The 19253-nt window shown below is 40.4% G+C and overlaps 1 protein-coding gene and 1 long non-coding RNA gene across 6 annotated transcripts in view; one reads left to right on the forward strand and one right to left on the reverse strand.

Annotated features, from left to right (window-relative positions):
• The window catches only part of PDE10A (phosphodiesterase 10A), a 298525-nt gene that overhangs the window by 230065 nt on the left and 49207 nt on the right, over positions 1-19253 (reverse strand).
• Positions 1-19253, forward strand: part of LOC102152011 — a 54747-nt gene that overhangs the window by 12192 nt on the left and 23302 nt on the right. For all 5 annotated transcript variants that reach the window (XR_005353791.1, XR_005353790.1, XR_005353789.1 and 2 more), the window contains 3 exons: positions 2514-2643; positions 8505-10100; positions 15024-15161. This is a non-coding gene — a long non-coding RNA (uncharacterized LOC102152011). The remainder of the gene's footprint in view (positions 1-2513; positions 2644-8504; positions 10101-15023; positions 15162-19253) is intronic.

The raw sequence follows: 19253 nt of genomic DNA on the forward strand, positions 1-19253 counted from the left end.
GAGATGATAAAAACACGGATGGTCCTTGCCTGTACTCAAGCTGAAGAGACAAGCAAGTAAACAATAACATACAAAGATAGAAGATAAAAGACCTTAGCTATGCCTGACCCACCTAATTCCCATGGCTATTGTAAAGCTTTAATAAACTAAGTGGAAAATATTCAAAACATAAAGCTCCACACAAAGTTAAGGTGCCGATATTTTAAGGCATATCTATATTCACCAAAACAGCAGATTTCTTCATGCAGGCTGTTGGAGTTGTTGTTATGGATCTTAATAAAGTATCTAAAAATACAATGCAGTACAATAAAAAGTGAATGAACTGCAGCAAAAGCATTAACTTAAATTAATGCAAGGTTAAAAAAAACAAAACCAACAGAAAAATAAAAACTATATAATGAGAGCTTCATAAGTACAGAGAAGTCTAATTTTAAATCATTATACTTCACAATTCTCTATGTCATTTTAATAATAAGATTTGCCTTTCATTTTTTTTTAAGATTTGCCTTTCAAATGAAATACATTTATCTAAGATTTGTTCTTACCCAATGATCTAATTACCAAGTCTTAATAAATCTACCTACATTTAGAAGCACAATAAAAAATGAAATTTAAACAAAAGGTTGTTGTGAAAGCATACTGAATATAAAAATTGGTCTCAGCTCAAGAATGAAAATCACCATATATACCAAAGGGAACAACATGGATTCATAAATCAGGGAACAGACACCAAAAAACCTCCAAATTTTACTCTGGGGATTTTATTAGCTCTATAATCAGATATAGATGATCCTCTCTGAACTTTGATTTCTTGAACTTCTTTTATGTAGTTGGCCTTTTCAAATTGTTATCCATTAAAAATTAAGACAATATAAAGAAGGTATATGTTGAGAAGTCTCATTGCCACCAAAATCTCTCCACCTCTTCACACATACAACTGTTTTCCTAGGTATCCTGCCACTGTTCCTTCATGCAGCAAATAATGAACTTTCATGAATACAAGCAAAGCACATCAAATGTATCCACCACCAAGTACCAGCCTTCACAGCTGCTTCGTTTATGCAAAGCTTTTCTGAGCCAACTGTGATAACAGTCATCAACGTTTGTTGAGTGCCTACTATGTACCAGGCACTATTCTAATGACTTTACATCAATTAAATTATTTAATCTTGTATTATGTCTACATTTTACAGAAGAGGAAACAAGGACTAAGAGATTAAGTAACTTGCTAGAGTTTACACAGCAAATAAGTAACTGAGCCATGTGTCAAATGAGCCTTCAGATTCCATACTCTCTAATTCCCACCCTCCTATTACCTATCAACCTTACTACCTTTCAACAGTTTATAGGTAAAAAGTAAAATACTGTGTTAGGCCAAAAAATAACCTCCCAAAAGACAGCTATGTCTAATCCCAGAAACCTGTGAATATTACTTTATATGCAAAACATGAAATTAAAGATTTTGAGAGGAAGAGCATCACACCTGGATGATCCAGGTGGACCCCCCAATGTTACCACTGTCATGGTATTCCACACAGCACTACATCTGCTCAAGTAATTTGCTTCACAGGAAAACGGAAAGAAAAAGACAAGAGTACAAATTGTTCTAAAGTATATATGGGAAGAAATCAATTAGAACAATTCAAGTAGTAAGCTACATACTAAACACTCGGCTCTCAAATTTAACAGTTAAATTGTTCATCCTCAGCAGAGTTTAAGGAAAATAAAATAAGGAATTTCCTTAGGCTCTCAGGTCTTAGATGGGGTAAGTTATTTTTGCTATAAACTTTTAGCATTTATTCCCTAAGAAGATGAAGAAATTTCTCATTTAATTCACGGTTTTATTTTATTAACACTAGCAGGACTGATGGAAAATTTAATCATTGCATGTTTCATCAAGTAAAACTCAGAGGAAACCTAGCAGTTAGCGAATTCCAGGCCCACCCATATTGACTGAGGGCCACATGTGAGGAAACCTCCAGGCTGGTATGTCAGAAGGGAAGACTGTACATCTGGGCTGGCAGGAAGAGGCCTTCTGTTCACAGAACACCTGAGAGCGCAGTTAGAAAAGATTCAAACACATGCAAACTGCCACTTAAAGTGTTTACAAACAGCAGTAACAAATCTACTGAAATGCTTGTATTTCTTAGAAATAACCCTAACAAGATTTAGTCAATCTTACAGCAGATATCATAGAAGGCAACATTTAATGTAGCCTTACAAGGCCTCCTCCAAAAGGCCTTTCTGGTCCCAGTTTGTCAGATTATCATGTGTGATCTTGGGTAAAATGTACTTTAAATCCATCAACAATCCATCCACCAGGTAATGTGGAGGTTTCCCCGAATTTAACATATGAACGATTTCTTTTCCTCTTTACTTGATTCATACGACAGAAGAACTAAGGCATAAGTACTTTGGAAAAGTACTGTTTAAAAACAAAACACCACAAGACATAATTTTCACATGTCTTTCAGGAAAGAGGGACAATTATTTCTACCTTTCTGGAATTCCAGGTGCAAACTACAGAGGTTAAATGAAGTTAATCTGCACACAGAAACACCCAGAAAACATTGGTGCCAGGTGACTGTCAGAGCCATGCAGGTCCCAGAGATCCAGCAACCAACATGGACTTTCACTGCTCAAGTACAATGCCATCTTTACATTTTGTTTTTGTCACCACTTATAAAACTAAGTGATTCTATTTTAACATTAGCCTTTATATTTTTCCTATTATCAATTAGAAACCTATCTTCTGTTCTTAAGCTAATTTCTAAGTTGCTAAATACTTCTGTAAAAACTAGATGGCTTCATTTTCAATTGTTTGCTTTTTACCTATACATTTCAAACTAAGTTCTTATTATAATAGACACTAGGAGAAAAGACCTCCCCTATCCCCTCAACCTTGGCTTAATATCAGAGAAACACCTTGGTGGTATTAAACTACTGGGGCAGGAGGGAAATAAAGTTAGCTTTATAATTTTACTGACTCCCCTGTCATCAAGTCAATGCTTTCAAATACATTCCAAGGAAAATATGAAGTAAAATGCCTTCATTTAGGCTACACTTGGGTATTTGTATAGACACTAAAAATGACTTAAAACATTGTTTTCTAAGAAACTGTAGACATTTAACTCAATTACAACAACCGTGATGAAATCATAGATTTTTACACTTATTTCCCCTCAATTAACAAAGTGTTTAAATCAAAATAAACTAGAAAATGAGACAGAGGGATCCCTGGGTGGCACAGCGGTTTAGCACCTGCCTTTGGCTCAGGGCGCGATCCTGGAGACCTGGGATCGAATCCCACGTCGGGCTCCCGGTGCATGGAGCCTGCCTCTCCCTCTGCCTGTGTCTCTGCCTCTCTCTCTCTCTCTCTCTCTCTCTCTCTGTGTGTGTGACTATCATAAATAAATAAATAATTAATTAATTAAAAAAAAAAAAAAAAGAAAATGAGACAGAGTTCCTTTGCCCAGATACTTTCTCATTGTATCATATTAGTCATCTGGATTATAAAAGCAGTAAAGCAAGAAAAGAGGTATTTTTATTGGGAAGAGAAGGAGGAGCAAAGAGTGGAGTGAAAGAGGGGAAAATTGAAAGACTGCATAATTAATTATAAATTAGCATGGTCAAACAGGGAATTGCACTGCAACCTTCTTGTATATAAATCTTAATAACCAGCACAAAGGGGGCTTTTCTTTCCAAGCCCAAGAAATAGCTGAATACACTGCAAGCATTTACCCTGACAAGTATTTTCAGCCTGCCTTCGCTATTTTTTTTCAAGGCAGAAGTTGGAATGAGGTTTAAGTTTTCCACTTGAAACAAAATTGGTGCAACTGTGTCAATGTCAATGTAGAAATTATTTATTTATTGTTTTTGTTTTGTTTGCTCTACTATAGTAAACCTGTCAGTACTGGCTGCTGTCTCTCATTCAAAGCCCAGGGTTTCCAGTAACAAGAATCACAGCTGTAGGGAATGGGCTGCCAGTGATCTGAACCACTGCAAGCATTACTCATCTGGTCCTGCCCTGCTCTGCAATCTTGGCCAAAAGGCAATGTCAGGTTCACCTCACACTTGAGACACACAAAGGAAGAGCTTAACAGCTCTTTAAAAGATATTTTTAAATGTTAAAAGTAGCTGCTGAATATATAGTAGCCTGACATAAATTAAGAATATAACCTACCCGAGATTACTTTCAGTGGATTTTATGCTGTTCGCAAGAAGGAACTTAATCCACAAAGCTGACCCATTCATTCATCAATGCTTCTTATTTAAAAGACTGTATTATGTGTTCATAACAAAAAGATCTCAAATACCTATTTTAAAATACGAATAAACAAAAATGCTATTATCATGTAAAAAAACATTCATTATAGTATAATTGGTTTTAATTGATTGAAATCCTCACATATATATGATAAAGTTCAAAATGCCCTAATTAGGAAAGTTGATATGACTCAATATCTAAAATGAGAAAAACCAGCACAAATATGAGGTAGTATAATAAAAAAATTTTAAATCAAACAACGTATTTATTGACTCTTGCATTAGCAAAATCTACAGCTAACATTAAGACATTACATTGGACACATTCAATATCTTTAAAACCTTATTAGTAAATATTTAATTTTTTTAAAGATTTCATTTATTTATTCATGAGAATACACAGGAGAGGAGAGAGAGAGAGGCAGAGACACAGGCAGAGGGAGAAGCAGGTTCCATGCAGGGAGCCCGATGCAGGACTCGATACCGGGTCTCCAGGATCACGCCATGGGCTGAAGGCGGCACTAAACCGCTGAACCACCCAGGCTGCCCAAATCTTTTAACAGCGTTTCATTATAACTTAAGAAATTTTAAAATGGCAAATGTACCCCTAAACTCTTCATCTTGTAAGGACATTAATATTATGAGTCATGTATGTCATTCTGAACAAATTAAAGATGCAAAGAGTATCAAGTCAAATTTCAAACATGATGAAAACTTTCCTCAGATTTCTTATTCTGTCGTAGCTCACAAAACAAATTATTCTAAGTAAGCTAAATCAACCAGTAATACTTGTACCATAAAATGTACCAAATTATACTAGCCTGTAATAAATAAGCTTTCTATGAATTGCTTTCTATACTGATTACTTGATATAATATCTTCAATTCTTGGTAAAGGAGAACCCTATGATATTGGATTTGAATTGGAGATAGCATTATTTCATAAATAATAAATTTATCATGTAAATATAGATATATTTAGCTTTCTATGCTAAAAACCCCTAGAAGGAAGAAATAACACCCAAGTTGCAGTGAGCACACCTAGTGCTCAAGTCTTGAATACCAAATACCCTTATCATTAGACAGGACCAGGGCTCCTTGGAGAAATGGCTGATTCCCAGTCTGAGATAGGAAAGCATAAAGTAAATATGGAAAAATATGGCTAGAAGGACAAGAAATAACTAAGGCTAATGGGAGATATGTGAAATGGACTAAGGAAATGTTTTGAAAGGATTCATACTGGCCAAATCTGGGGCAGTTTGAGGATCAGAAAAATAAATATGGCAATGGATTATAACACATTAAATATAAAAGGCAAAAGGATAAATATGGTAACATATTATTATACATTGAATGTAAAAGGAATTCATGAGTCCATATTGATACCCAAAGCAAAGTAAAACAAGGAGGTAGGTAGCTCTTCTTTACAGGATAATTCAGAATTTAAATGAGGACGGAAGAGTAGAATTTTTCAAAAAACATTATTCTGCAAACCTCAAAGTAATAATTCAAGCAAAGATAATCAACGAATGTTAAAACCACTTGAACGACTGGGTGTGGAAAATACGATATTCACACCATCTCAAAGTATCATCCCACAGATTATTATAAAGGAGAAAATATACCTTTAGAGTAGAGACATCTGGCGGACACCAACTAAACCTAATGAGCAAATTTAGCATCACTAAAAATAGAACTGTGACATTATGTGATACAATGAAAAATTGTGCTAAGCCAGAGAACTATATACTCTCTTGCATAATTTGAAAGAGAACTAGCATTTAAAGGGATGGCAGGAGACAAGGCAAACAAGATCGAGGTCATGAAGTCAGGATTATCTCCAATCTATGGATAAAGAAACTAGAATTCAAAGTTAGACAACTTTCTAAAAATCCAGTATCTTGTAATTGGCAAAGCAAAATTTGAACCAAGTCTGTTGACCACAGGAGCCTGGCAACCCAAACGTAATCCTCCATTCTCCCAAACTTTGCAAAGAAACTTGGCCAAAACTTTGATGTCATCAGTCATGACTTTCTCTCCAACTCTACACCCAGTCTGTCAGGAAATCCTGTTGGCTATACCTTTAAAATATATTACAATGCCACCATTGCTCATCCAGTCCACTGCCTCCACTGTGGCCCAGGCCACCATAATTCCTTGCCTGGCTTGATCACTGGCCTCCTAACTTATCTTCCTGGGTCTGCTTCTCAATGCAAAAGTCAGGGTGGTTTTAGTAAGTTAGAGCAGGTCATTTCTCTCCTCAAAATTCTGTAATGGCTTTCTCTCTTACTTAGGGAACAGACAAAACTTTTAATAGGGTTCTGAACATCCTATACAATCTTCGTTTTTCTCCCTTCGTCTCACACTGGCCTCTTTTGCATTGCCTCCAAATATCCCAGGCTGCTCTCAGAACAGGTTTTTGCACTCGCTGTTTATTCCCTCTGATAACCTTGTCACCAGGGATCTGCATGGTTCACCTGCTTGAAATCTTTGCTCAGATTTTACCTTCTTGGTGCAACCTTCCCTGCTTGTAACAATTAAAAGTACAAATACACTCCATATTCCCTTTGCTGTTGCATTTTTCTCTGTAGCACTCCAACCTGATATACTATTTACTTACTTATTTCTACCTATCTCCCTCCTTAATGTAGGTATCCAGGAAGACAGATTTTTTTTTAAATTTGTTCACTGCTATATTACAAATTCCTAAAACAATAGGTATCTAACAGCTGTTGCACAAATGAATATGACAAACCCATACATAAAGATCATAAAGACAATTATCCTTTGAGACCGTTTTTTTAAAAGCCACTTTCTTCTAATAAAGTATTAAATCCAAAGCAGGTTTTAATGTAGAACTAGTCATGAAGTTATCTCAATTCTTAAACTGTATGTAGAAAAGTAAGCCAATGAATGAGTCTTTGGTTGTATTTGTACCTAAGCATTATCCTATATAGAATTTGGGTTTTAGCCACAAAAATATTTTCTCCCTTTAGGTTATTTGTGTTGGTTACAAAACAGTGTTCAGGTAACTTATGTATGATCTTGAGTGTGACTAATCAAGGGAATAAGTCCCTCAAATAAGTCTAAAGCATGTAAACAAAGACTTAGGAAAATTTTGTAGGACAGAAACAGGTCTACTTTAGAAGAAGAATGCCTACATTACCTGTTCTAGTTAGTTCTTTTCCAGACACCTTACTCGCTATGAACAAGATCTTAGCAATGTCAAATTAAAGCAGAGAAGGGAAAACATGAAAGATACTAGGTTTCCTTCTGATTATATCCCTCATACACCATACACTTTGAGTCCCACTTACATATAACAGAGTGGAATCAGAAGCTAACAGAAAGAAGATTGTGAGGCTAGAGAAAAGGCAGCTGAGGCCTGCTGTGTGGGACCCACATGTAAGTGAAGCAGGTGTTCCCTCCTAAACCACACACTCACTGCAACTTATTACACGAGGGTAAGTAACGTCTTACCTACTGGAGGCCATGAGTCAAACCAACAAACCATTCACAAGTCTAATTTAAAAAGAGTTTTTCCACTTATATTTTCTTGAGGAAAAAACCCCAAACCTGTCAAGTCACTGGTTATAATTAAAATACCAATATATGTATTGACAACTCTATAGTTGTATCTGAGAATGGTAAAATTTAGTTTTGCAGAAGTTTGGAAGCAAACTTTACTACTCATGTTGAATTTCTGTTCTTATTTCCAGATTTTGGAGAGAGCTCGCCCCATAAGACTAGTAATATCAAAGAAATTTTAAAATATAACTTTTAAGAGTTATAGGCAAATGCATTGGCAACTTATTGTCAAAGTATCTTTTCAAACAGGAAAAACAAATAACAAAATGCTTTTTAGCAAAAGTGTACTTAAAATTTTCCAAACTTAAAACATTTGTTCAGAGGTTGTTCATGAAAGAGGAAATTCTTCCCCTGATATGTAATCAGGATACAAATGGTTTGACCCCGACTATGTGAGCTTGAGCAGTGGACTCATCCTAAGATTCAGATCTGTAAAATGGTGGTAATGAGAGTAGCAATCTCATAAGGATTATGTGAAGATTCCTAAAGACGACATACATCAAATTCTTCATGTACTGTCTAGAATGTGGTAACTGTCCAATAAATGGTTCCCTGGGCTCTTCTATTTTTCTGTTAAGCTCATACAACAAATACAATGCAAAATCCATTTTCAAAGAAAAAAAGTTCCATTATCTCTATACTGTTTTTCAGATAAACTAGGAAAAACTCTAAGCTACTGATCCTGGATACAGGGTTAAAAACTTGCTTTTGCTCCCAGCGAGGAACATGGCTGTGGACCTTCAAGACAAATCCATCATGACTGCCTCTGCACTGGTGCACCCTCTTTCCTGTCTGGAAGAGCTCTCCAGTCCTCCCTCTGGAATGCTTTCTCCCATCTACCACCCCACCCAGATGCACTTCTCAACCCTCCCCTAAAGAACTTCCAGATCAGCCTTGGACAGCCTACCATATTCTAATGTCTTCTTCTCTCAGGCCATTTTCAGAACTGCTGTATGATGGGACAATTAGGGATGAGTTTTAAAGGACAGGATCCTCAGGAACTGTATGCCATCCCTCCCCTGCTGTGACTGCTAGGGATCCTGACGAGGAACACGGAGGAACACGTGCTCTGCCGAGAGCCAAGGCATGCGAGACCTGGTGCGCACAGAGCAGCAGTCACAGCAGCACGGCAGCCTTCTTCCCTTCAGGAGGCAACCAGACCTCTGCGTGCAGCTCTTGCTCAGTTTACCTCCCTCCCTTGAGGCTGGCCATTCAAATGTTTCTCTGCTGCACACACGCACGGTGCCCCTGCAGTCCCTCCTTCTCCAGCACTACCCTTTCTGCTCTGCTGTCGGAGGAGCTGCCTTACAATCAGTTTTGGTTTTATTCCCATCAGTCCTTTTCGTGACCTCTTGCAATAATGAAAAGTCAGAGGAAACCATAAAGTCACTGCATCCTTCATTTAACCCACATTAATAAAAAAAAATAAATAATAACCCACATTAATTAGGAAAAGACTAGGTGTGCCTCTGTTTCATTGTGGTATCAAGAAAAGCCACTTAGAGAACCCCCAGAGTCTTTCAGCAGGTTTGGCCGAACACCTGGTACACAGCAAGTGCTTAATAAGCATTCATGTGAACAGGCCCCCTCCTCACCATATAATCTTGCCATACCACAGTGAGCCACTAACTGCCAGGGCTCGAAGGCAGGAACAGGAACGCTTCTCAGGCCACCAGCTCAGAGCCTCTAAGCAGGCCTCCCTGGCCTCTTCGGCAGCCGGACTCCCAGCGTCGGCATCAGGCATGCGGACCGTCCTGGGAACAGAGACTTGCACAAGCCCTTAGATTACTTCCTTTCTACCTGGAGTCAAAGCTGACATCAGTGGAGTCTTCTCCTGTCCAATCTCATAGGCCAAGCATTGACCAACCGCCCTCCAACAGATTCCAACTGCCAGAGGCTGGCTACAAGCGTGTTCCCTTTGGGGCCGCTGACATCACAGTCCAACCGTGGAATCTTCACGTCCTCACACTTCACACGCCCCTCCCCAGCCAGAGGCTTTCATCTCTCTCAATCAACACTTCCCACCCAAATGAGAATTTGACATCTTGCAATCAATCACCTTCACTCCTCGGGGGATTCCAGGGAAGACGCACTGGGTTTTCAGCACTACATGGGGACATGCTGCCAAGAGGGCCTGCAGCCTTTCCAACACACTAACCACCTCGTGGAGAGAGAGAGTGGCAAGCCAGCGCACAGTTCTAAAGCACGATTGTCTATGAAAATGGCAGTGAATGAGTTCTCTGTGAGGTGAGGTTTTAAGATCAGGGTAAAACCTAATCCAATGAGAAAGTGGGTTGTCTTGAGGGTCTTTGCTTCTATTTAAGTAACCAAATTGTGTGTGTGTGTGTGTGTGTGTCCTAATGTGTCCTTCGATTTACAACATAGCAAGTATTTCTTGCTGGGCTCACTGTTACGAAATCAGAGCTCCCTTTCTCCTTTCTCTTCCCCTCCAGCAAGATCCTGCCAGCCTCCCTGCTCCTAACTTCCTCACTCTTTCTCTCTGGATCCCACTAATTTACATCCATATGCTTCCTCATAAAATCTTTCACTCACACAACACATATCCATGTGATCCTGAGACCACTGAGTCAAGGACAAGAAGAGTGCGTGCTCATCAGGTTATCCACAGGGCCTACTGAGCTGCCTCCACCCACTCTGGCAGGATTGTATCAAGCAGTATCACACATGGTTAGTTAAAAAATTGCTCCGAATCTATTCCCTCCACTCTTGCCTCACAAATAAGGAATTAATTCTTTAAACACACCTGATGCAGAAAGCAGTAGTAGCCAAATTGAGTGTTCAAAGATTTATGTTAAGTATGATTTCAATATTTTTTCCTCTAGCTACTCAAATACAGTAACATTAACATTTTGTTTTGCAAACAGTTTTGTATTACACATAATTTGCTAACATTTCCCGAGTGCCTGCTATGTACTATGCAATGTTTTATGTCACTTAGTGGCACTGTAATATGTATGCTTACAACTGTTCTAGGAGGTGGAGAGGAGGAAGGCAGTGCACTAAAATTGGTACACTCCAACACTTTAAGATCCCATTGCCCTCTCCTTCAAATTCATTCCACAAGAGTAATTACTTTTAAGATTTCTTCGTCTTTAGATGCCCCACTCCCTGACATTTTTACACTAAGAACTTGCTAACAGACAACTTCTTAGCCCTTCAAAGAATTCACATCAATTAGTCAGGCCAGCTGTTCTCTGATGTTTTAATTTGCCCTTCCATGCATAGGTAACCAGTACAGTCTCTCACGCCTGCCTAATTTATTAATAATACCTTATGATTATAGTCTCTTCTCAACATCTCTATAAATAGAGTCCTATGCTGAAGAGCCTTACCTGCTACTACAGTATTGAAACCCACCTTGTCCCGGGTGCAAGAATTACTGTTATATGGTAGATGTCCGAAAATGAAGAAGAAATCAGTATTTTTAAAGCAGACACTATGAGCAGGATACAATGAGCAGAGCAGGCTAACAAGAGCAGTCTGTACTTTCCATGCTGTCTTTTTTCTCTGTACTACTTACTGGGCCCCAGCAGTCTCCATAGGCTTTTCCAGAGTCAGGAAAGTCAATCAAGAAAGGAACTGTAGCTAAGGTGCCAGGTGGTAGTGACACAGACAGTATACCAGCCCTGGACCCCCCTTGCCTCCCCACCCCCTCCCCACCGACCACTCCAACCCGGATCACACTCATCTCAAGCCAACAGTCAAGAGATTCAGCTGTCAGCTTTGTGAGATGCCCTAGGGTAATAATAACCCCGCTGACTTCTGGGGCTTAATTAATAAATGCACCACTGGAATGTCCCAAACATGCAGTCTGGTCACTGTGGAAAATGACTGGGAACAATATTTTGGAGGAGGGGAAGATTTACCAGGAAGTGAAGTTCCAAGGCCTAGCACTTGCACAGGCCCTTTCTAAGATCCCAGGAAAGACCAGACTGAGGAGTTTTTGTGATATTTACAAAAGTGAGACACTTTTGCATTCTTTTACATAAAGAAGACATCCATGATACAAAGTTCAACCCCACAAAAATCCAGTGCTCCTAAATCATACTTTATACAATGGAAGGCTCTAATTGAAAGACAGACAGCTAAAGTCTAAGCTAATTTGTATTATATATATATATTTTAAGATTTTATTTTTGTATTTATTCATGAGAGACACAGAGGCAGAGACATAGGCAGAAGGAGAAGCAAGCTCCCTGCAGGGAGCCTGATGCGGAACTCCATCCCAGGACCCCAGGACCACGATCTGAGCCAAAGGGAGACGCTCAACCACTGAGCCACCCAAGTGCCCCATATTGTATTTATTTATGTGATATCAGAGGCTGTTTTTCCTCTAATATGAAAACAAAATTAACTTTCAGAAGAAGGGAGATAAGTAAAAAAAAAAAAAAAATTTCATGTTAAAAAGTACAAATAATGGTGTAATATGATCTGCCTCTTTTTCAGATATATTGAAACATCTCTGGTAACACATGGGCATCTTTTTGTTAAATGTATTGTCTGATGCATCTGCATGAGTAAGTCTGGGATGGCGATCAAAGCTCTCCCACAAGATCCTGCTGTGCAGCTATGTTGAAAAATACATGTACCAAAAGATTTATAGGCTTACATCCCATGGCAACTCCTTAAAAACTCACTGATACTTATTATAACTTAGTAAGAGACATAAAGGCAAAGGCAACTGTAAGCCGCATTGTTACCAGGGAACAATTAGAATCAGAGAAGTAACTTTTAGTCACTTTTTTAGCAAAAATGACACTTCTAACACTCTGTGTTGTAGCTGAAAGGATTCTAGTGAAAACAGTAAATACCCATAAGTCAGAAGGCTCTTGAGTAAGAAAGGGAAGTCCTCCTGCAAGCAGCTCAGTCCTTAGATATAGGGTTCCCTCCTAAGGCATTAGGATTCTAAGTTGCTCCCACATTGTTCAAATGAAGGGCGATTTGCAGAGGGTCAGGGAAGGACAGTGCACCTGTGGGGATGAGGGGTGCTCCTCCAAGGAACGACTGGTGGCAGCCTTTGGCTCACTGACAACTGGAAACTAGAAATGTAGAGAAAGCAGCAAGTCCCTTGTTGTTTGAGAAGTAGCTTTTACCTAAATGTTTATCCGCTGGGAAATGAATACATAAAAAGTTGTATAAGCAAACAATGGAAAACTATCCCCCAATTAGAGGAAGCAGGCAGTAAAACCACACCAATTACCATCCACGCTGTATTTCTCCTTGTTTGAAGCAATTCTTACAGACCTAGCTCTTTCTGGGATACATGGGAAGTACAGTAGTCGAGACATGCACACAAAGAAAATAGTATTTAAGCTTAGCAAAGAAGAATATAGGACAAACAGGGAGGCTTTGCTCTACTACGGAATTTAAAAATTAGATTCCTTCCTAGTACCCAATTCTTCTCTTTTGTAGGCTTTAATCACAATTTTTAATAGTTAATGTATCAAGTAACTATTCATGTAATTGTCTTCTTCCTCACTCTATAGTAAATTTCAGTGAGGGTAGTGGCCATTATAAAGATAATACAGTACCTGATAAATACTAGGCACTGAAGAAATGTTTTCTTTCTTTTTTTAAAGATTTTATTTATTTATGAGAGAAAGAGAGAGAGGCAGAGAGAGAAGCAGGCTCCATGCAGGGAGCCCGATATGGGACTCGATCCCCAGTCTCCAGGATCACACCCTGGACCAAAGGCAGGCGCTAAACCTCTCAGCCACCCAGGGATCCCGTGAAGAAATATTTTCAATAAGTAAATCATTACCTGTAGCTTCAAGTGCTGCTTACATACTTGATAGCAGTTCAGCCCTTTCTCCTAAGTATCAGCCCCTTCTGACCCACTGACTAGCTGATGTGCTCACCTGAATATCCGTTACCCAGCTACCTCTGAAGCTGAGTTACAAAACTGCACTTACCCTCTAAAAAAGTTGTTTCCATGCTGCCAAAAGCATGCAAAGATAGATACGGAGAAAGTCCTTTGTAGCATTACTTTTAAGTGCAAACATAAAGAAATAAATGGATCCTTGGTGGCTCAGCAGTTTAGCTCCTGCCTTTGACCCAGGGTGCGATCCTGGAGTCCCAGGATCGAGTCCCACGTCGGGCTCCTGGCATGGAGCCTGCTTCTCCCTCTGCCTGTGTCTCTGCCTCTCTCTGTGTCTATCATGAATAAATAAATAAATAAATAAATCTTTAAAAGAAAGAAATGGAAACTTCCTGACAGGATGGGATACCACTTACCTTTTACACTAATAAATAAAGTAGATCCATCTCTGTGCACTTGAGTACAAGCAGGAAAGCTGCTTGTCCTAGGTTATTGAATGACAAAAGAACATAGCAAAAGGTACTACTTCTGTTCGAGATGATCATTACACACATATGTGGTTGAAAACATGCAGCGACAAAAACTACAAGGGTCACTTGGTGGAGTGGAGTTTCTCCTTTTACTCTGTACACTGTTCACATCATCGAATAGTCTCTACAACAGTTAAAAAGCATTCAGAAAACAACCCTTGTCTGCATTCCTCATCTAGAGGCCAAACTTTTCGCTCAAGGTCAACAAATCCAAAACTAGGTAGCTCTCCTGGGCTTCTCCATTCCCTCACTTCTGAAATTAAAAACAAAACAAAACAAAACAAAAACAAAAAACACATCTTTATCCATTTTAATCCCTTAGCATTGCTTCTGTCTCTTCTCTCCAGCCCAGCCCCTCTGCCTTAACATAAGCCTTCGTCATCTCTCTCTAGGTCAGTCCACTAACCGACTTCCCTTCCTTCATCTGCACCCCCTCCACTCCATCTCTGACATTGCCTCCACGCTTCCAGAACCCACACTCCAGGGAGGAGGCATGCAGGCAGGCCACAGCACAGATTTACCCCTTCCCCTGGTTCCTTACAGCCTGTGCAGTGGTGTCCACTCAACAGGACACCTGCCTAAACATCATCTCCCACCATTTCTCCCATCGTGCTCCATGTTTTTCTAATAATAAACCTCTTGCAGTTCCCTAAATCTGCCATAGTTTTGTTCATGCTGTTTCCCTTTGCCTGGTATGTACTTCCCTTTTTCCTACCTCTGGCGAGAGTAAAATGGCTTTCACTTAAGAAGTCAAGCCAAGCATCACCTCCTCCATCACTCTCTGCTCCTTTTCCCTCACAGGGCATACTCCTTCCTTTGTGCTCTCACTGAATCTTCCATGGAGTCAGTAAAATCAAGTGGGAACTACCATGTATTGTCCACTGCTGAGTGCCAGGAACTTTAAATGCTTCGTGCATTCCATGCTAATGCTATTTTGAGGTAGGTAGGCTTCTGTACTTTATAGCTTATACGATGTTGAAACTTCTCCCATTTTAGGAATGACAAGATAGAAGTCAGAAGATTACATGGGAGGGCAAGGGAGTGAGAACTTGTCCAAAACCTTGCAGTAGAAGAGAGATATTTTGATTCCAAATATTTCCAGCACTCACTATGCTGCATCACTTTTATTAACATTGATTTCATTGTACTTACTTGCTTCAATTTCTCCTTTTCTCTGTGAAATCCTAATCTGTAGACAGGAACTATTTCTGATTCCTGCTTTGATCCTAATACGGAGTTGAGCACACATCCAGAGCTCACAGATATTTGCTATGCTGTGCAGCCAAGTGAGTCAGGGAGAGCACAGCCATTAGGGGCACAAGATTTGGAGTCACACAGCATGACCTTGAACAAACTATTACATCTCCACGCCTCAGCTTCCCTAAAAGGGCAGTAGTGACATAAAGAATTTTGCACAGGGCTACAGAAAAGATTTAATGAGATGACACAAATAAAGCACCTTCCACACAGCCTGGAACTCGGTAAATTCTCAAAATTGCTGTCAATAGTTAACAGTATCAGTGAAAAAAAAGAAACTCATTACAGGGGCAGGCATCAGCCAATTAGGGTGAAGTTTTGCTGAAGAAAGAAACTATCTCAGAATCTTAGTTGCTTAAAACACCAAGGATGTATTTGCACTCACTGTACTTGCCCACAGAAGCTCTGGTGATTCACCTCTACTTTGCTCTCACTCAAGAACTCAACATAAAACCTCCTCTGAAACATCACTCTAGGGGCACCTGAGTGGCTCAGTGGTTGAGCATCTGCCTTTGGCTCAGGGCATGATCCTGGGGTCCTGGGATCAAGTCCCTGCATGGAGCCTGCTTCTCCTTCTGCCTGTGTCTCTGCCTGTCTCCCTCTCTGTGTTTCTTATGAATAAATAAATAAAATCTTTAAAACAACAACAAAAATATCAGCCTACCCCAGCAGGGGAAGGGATGACAGGGTACTGTGCACTAGGTCATAAAGACTTCCAGGGTTAAGTGGCACACCTCACCTCCCCCCCACACCTTATTGGTCACAGCAAGTCATGTGATCATAAGTTCAAAGAGGGCAGGGACATGCACTCTTACTCATACCTAGAAGAGCCCAAAATATCAAATCACCATTGACCACAGTGGGGATGGAAGAGCACTTCTTGGAGGAGTAGGTGCATGAGGTACAGCAAGTGGAAGAAAAGCCGAGGGCAGGCAAAGGGAAAGGAACGGTCAGAGGTGGGCAGAGATGGCACAGATGTCAGGTCTGGGAGGAGCACCCACGCTGTGGCATGATGCAGCTGGGACGCTCGGGATGTGGAGCCTGCAGGAGCTGGGGCCAAGGAAGACCACCGGAACCCGAATGCTGGGGACATTTATGCTGTGATCATGGTTCTCTGGGTGCAGGGGACCCAGCAGATCGGCATGATACTCAGAATTTAATATGATCGACGCAGGGCTCTTTCTATTTCAATGGGAAGTATATTTGTTCTGTTGTTACCCTATCACAAGTATACTCATATATCTGTTTTCTTGCTTCACAACTTGGAAATAGCAAAATAATTTTTTTCAAAATATTTTCCCCCTGGATGGAGAAAAAAGCTAACTTCTGGAAGTTCACTGACAATAGGACACCCGTCAGCACAAAGGGCAGTTTCTCCTCATGGGAAGAGGCTGTAGGACACACCCCAGTCCTTGACTGTGGACAAGAAAGCTTTCATGTAATTAATTACTCGAATACCAATTCAAAGAACATGTCCCAAAAACTGAGGCCAGGCAGATGCAGTGCGGAGAGAGTTTTATGTACATGACATTTATCTCCACACGACTTCCAGAGTCTCTGGTGTCAGCTGAATTTACAAAGCACAGATGGGGGTCACCCGAACATTACCTCTGTGAGCGTTAGGAGATCATGCCAAAATGCCTGTCATGTCAGAGATTTGCTCTATTATTCTGTGGAGTGATTTTAATTCAAGTATTGCTTTTCTGCCATAAGTGATAACTCACAAGATTTTTAAAAATATTTTATTTATTAGAGAGAGAGAACACTCGAGAGAGCACATATGTGCAAGTGGTGGGCAGGAGGGAAGGGCAAATATAGAGAGAATCTCACGTAGACTCCCCACTGAGCGTGGAGATGGACCCAGGCTTGATCTCACGACCCTGAGAACATGACCTGTGCTGAAATCAAGAGTCAGACGCTCAACTGACTGAGCCACCAGGTGCCCCAACTCACAGGACTTTTACAGTTCCTACTGTGAACACTGCATCTACGCTGTGCACTAACCTCATACACACCTTCCTCTTATTTAATTGCTTTATAAGCAAGTGGCCCTCGAAATGATTTAACCTTTATGTGTGAGAGAGATTGTAAAGCAAAAGAATGATGGCTGCATGAGAAGTCAGAAAAACTTCCCTGGCTTGAGCCCCCATCCTTAAATTCCCATTTGACTTTTTTTTTTTAATACTCTGTTTATTTATTCATGAAAGACCCGGAAAGAGAGGCAGAGACACAGGCGGAGGGAGAAGCAGGCTCCCTGTGGGGAGCCCAAACCTGGGACTCGATCCCGGGACTCCAGGATCATGCCCTGAGCTGAAGGCAGATGCTCAACCACTGAGCCACTCAGGAATCCCCGGGTTGACTTTTAACAAGAGGTGTGATTTACCTTATCTAGGCTTGCCTCTCATACTATGAGTTCTGCCAATCGAACTTCACGCTCTCACCTGGAGCTTTCTAATGGGAGCAGCTGAGAGCCCAAATCAGCACTAAAGTAAATCCTAATACTGTGCCTAACCCCTTGGCTCCGCTTCTACCTCTCTTCTGAAATGGTGTTCTTTCCACAGAATAAAATCTCAATGTTTGTTTCTCAACTCTTTCAACTGCAAAGAGTTATTGGGATAAAAATCCCAATTCATAACTAGTGAAGCAAAAAACAAATGAACCCCCCCCCCCCAAAAAAAAAAAAGGCATGAAGCTGTCACCTGGTGCAATGGTTTCAAACTTTGTGTGAAAAAGAAACACAAGACTGTTATACTAAACCATTGAGATTTTCAGGGTACTTGTTACTGCATCAAAACTGAGCCTATCCTGACTGCCAGGCTCCCTGCACATGACTGACCACAGGCTCACCCCTGCTTAACTGCAACAGCGGACGAAGAAAATTGCCCCCCCTGGTGTCCTGCCAGTCCTGAGGAAGGGCACTGACTGGCATTCCTGGGGTTGAATCCTTGGGCCAGATGATGGGACACTATGAAGTGCCAGCCCCAAATCACAGGCCTTCTAACACAGGTCTGCTACCAGGAGGGGCGTGGGAAAGACAGAGCAGCAATAATTACTCACCCATAGGATTCTTTCTCTCTAAAACTAACTTCAGCTCTGAGTAAATACCCGCTAGTCTATCAGCATCATTAGCACAGCCACGATGGGTTTTCATTTCCTTCACGAAAGCAAAGAGAAGAAAATTCCCCATAAATATTTTTTTAAAGATTTATTTATTCGTGATAGACAGAAAGAGGCAGAGACACAGGAGGAGGGAGAAGCAGGCTCCATGCCAGTAGCCTGACGTGGGACTCGATCCTGGGACTCCAGGATTGTGCCCTGGGCCAAAGGCAGGCGCTAAACCGCTGAGCCACCCAGGGATCCCTCCCCATAAATATTAATACAGTTTTCTCTAAGAAAGCCTGCCACAGTGTTTGTATTAAACAAATCACTTCTGTTTGATACAACTCTAAGTGCAGCAAGGATCATGTATAGATCTTTCCCAGCCCATGAAGACTTGCCAAATTCTGTTAGAAAATTATACAGCCCTCACTAATTGCTGCAGACAATTTCAGTTGGTTTCCAACATCAGATACCATCTTTTCCTGCTTCTTTTACACACTCCTATACCTGCTTCTCCCTAGTACTGAACACACACATAGTAAACATGCAAAAGACAATGCAAATTTCACTTAGGGTCTCAAAAATCACCATATACTGAATATTACCATTAGGAACAAATATCTACACAAGATAATTCATGCCAAATTACCCACTATAAATTTAAAAGCAGACCAA

Source organism: Canis lupus, chromosome 1 (genome assembly GCF_011100685.1).
Source record: "Canis lupus familiaris isolate Mischka breed German Shepherd chromosome 1, alternate assembly UU_Cfam_GSD_1.0, whole genome shotgun sequence".
NCBI classification, from domain to species: Eukaryota; Metazoa; Chordata; class Mammalia; order Carnivora; family Canidae; genus Canis; species Canis lupus.